A 2500-nucleotide genomic window follows, 5' to 3' on the forward strand; every position below is an offset into this window, starting at 1 on the left:
GCACCTCTAGTTCTACTGTTGGTATAAATGATTGATCGGGGTGTGTTGCGTTTCAAATGTACTCCTTTCCCAAAAGCCACTTCTATTTCAGTTCCTACCTTACCTGAAGAGCAGGACACTAGCATCACACTTAAATCCATTATTTCAAAGATTCAGATTAACACACACTAGATCTAGGCTCATGCAAGATTAAGGGACAGTTTCATAGTCGGATAGGTCCAAAATTGGAAGTTTACATTTGAAATGCTTAAATGAATAGCACATTATTACATTAAAATGTAATTGTGCAGAACATTATTTTAGTCGACCAACTTCAGGTTGACTTTAATGGTGTGTGTGTGTGTGTGTGTGTGTGTGTGTGTGTGGCAACCAAAACCTCTTTCTATCCTGTTGTCATGCTCCTAGTCTGTGTGTGTGTGTGTGTGTGTGGCAAACAAAACCTCTTTCTATCCTGTTGTCATGCTCCCAGTCTGTGTGCGTGGTGTGTGTGTGTGTGTGTGTGTGTGTGTGTGTGTGTGTGTGTGTGTGTGTGTGTGTGTGTGTGTGTGTGTGTGTGTGTGTGTGTGTGTGTGTGTGTGTGTGTGCATGTCTGTGAAGTGAGGGGTCACTATGTGTTTGAGCGATGATGTAGTGCATGGTTAAGGTGGGCAGGTCTTGATTGATGTGGGGGTTGAAGCCGAATCACACTCAAGCAGTGTGTGTGTGTGTGTGTGTGTGTGTGTGTGTGTGTGTGTGTGTGTGTGTGTGTATGTGTGTGTGTGTGTGTGTGTGTGTGTGTGTGTGTCTGTGTGTGTGTGTGTGTGTGTGTGTGTGTGTGTGTGTCTGTGTGTGTGTGTGTGTGTGTGTGTGTGTGTGTGTGTGTGTGTGTGTGTGTGTGAGTGTGTGTGTGTGTATGTGTGTGTGTGTGTGTGTGTGTGTGTGTGTGTGTGTGTGTGTGTGTGTGTGTGTGTGTGTGTCTGCTTTATGGCTCCCCTAATAGTACTGCTTTGTTACGCCAACAATCATTCACAAATCTGCACCACCCTAATGGAGCACACACACACACACACACACACCCACACAGGTGTGTGTGTGTGTGTGTGTCATAGACTGTATAAAAAAGGTGTGTGTGCATGTGTGTGTGAGTGTGTGTGTGTGTATGTGAGTGTGTGTGTGTGTGTGTGTGTGTGTGTGTGTGTATGTGTGAGTGTGTGTGTGTGTGTGTGTGTGTGTGTGTGTGTGTGTGTGTGTGTGTGTGTGTGTGTGTGTGTGTGTGTAAATGCTAGTAATGAAGCTACCTACTCTGCGGCATTCGCTCCTACACAAAGAACACATGGGCTGTAACTAGCACTCACACACAGTCACACACTGCAGTGTTGTTGAGGCTGCTGGTTAGTAACACGGAAGGCATGTGTGCATGTGATGTCAATGTGTATGACCTTATATGGGCTTTTACTAGAGCCATGCCACTAACTCCTGTAGCTGTGCTTACACACATTAGCTCATTAGTCACTGGGTGACTAATCGTTGTTTGCACGGTTACATGTCAAATATAGGCCTATGCATATATGTCATGTATGTGTGAGTGCACATGATGTGTGTGTGCACATACGTATACATGTTTATTCACCTATAGAGGAAACAGATGTGTCTCTCTCTGTTATTCAGTAAGTCTAGCATGTGCAGGATACTACACATATTTGCATCATGCAGTGCGTACAGTACCTTCTCTGCTCAATTGGCTACTGCAGAGGGGGGAGGAAGGGGGGCAGAAGCAGCCGAGGCTAGTGGATCCGGCCAGGACGGGCCCGATAGGAGAGAGAGGCAGCGGTGGGTGGGATGGCCCCAGGGTCTGGTGGTCGGGAGTCGACCCCTGCGAGGCCTCCGCTCGCTCATCCATCACTTCTCTCCTTCGCCCGTCTCTTCCTGCTGCGCTCCCCACACAAGCAGAGTTAATTAGTGCCGCGGGCCCACGGGGGAGCTGACGAGAGGGGGTCCGAGCGCCGAGAGGGGCCTGAGTCGAGCTGTTACTGGATGTGACTGTGTGTGTGTGTGTGTGTGTGTGTGTGTGTGTGTGTGTGTGTGTGTGCGTGTGTGTGTGTGTGTGTGTGAGAGCAGGTGTGTGTGTGTTTGTGTGTGTGTGTGCATGTGTGTGTGTGTGTGTGGTGTGTGTGTGAGTGTGTGTGTGAGACAGTGTGTGTGTGTGCAGAGAGAAGGCTATCTGTGGCGTGTGTGTGTGTGCATGTGTGTGTGTGTGTGTGTGTGTGATTGGTCCCATTCCGCTCTGTGCCACCGGCCACCGGCCAACCAATCCCCTGTTGCGTTGTCAACATATTGTGGAGGACGGTGACATATGTGTGTGTGTGTGTGTGTGTGTGTGTGTGTGTGTGTGAGTGTGTGTGTGTGCACATGAGTAGGTCACAAAAGTGTGTGTGCAAGTCTGTGTCCTACTGTTTCTCCTTCTCGGGCTCGCATCAAGCCTCTCTGAGTTCAATGGAGCTCCGTCATAGATCCGCCTGCT

The 2500-nt window shown here is 48.8% G+C and overlaps 1 protein-coding gene across 1 annotated transcript in view; it reads right to left on the minus strand.

Annotated features, from left to right (window-relative positions):
* chrnb2 (cholinergic receptor, nicotinic, beta 2) overlaps positions 1 to 2500 on the minus strand; it is a 30738-nt gene that overhangs the window by 26855 nt on the left and 1383 nt on the right. The gene's annotated exons all lie outside the window — the stretch shown is intronic.

This window comes from Alosa alosa, chromosome 13 (genome assembly GCF_017589495.1).
Source record: "Alosa alosa isolate M-15738 ecotype Scorff River chromosome 13, AALO_Geno_1.1, whole genome shotgun sequence".
Classification (NCBI taxonomy): Eukaryota; Metazoa; Chordata; class Actinopteri; order Clupeiformes; family Clupeidae; genus Alosa; species Alosa alosa.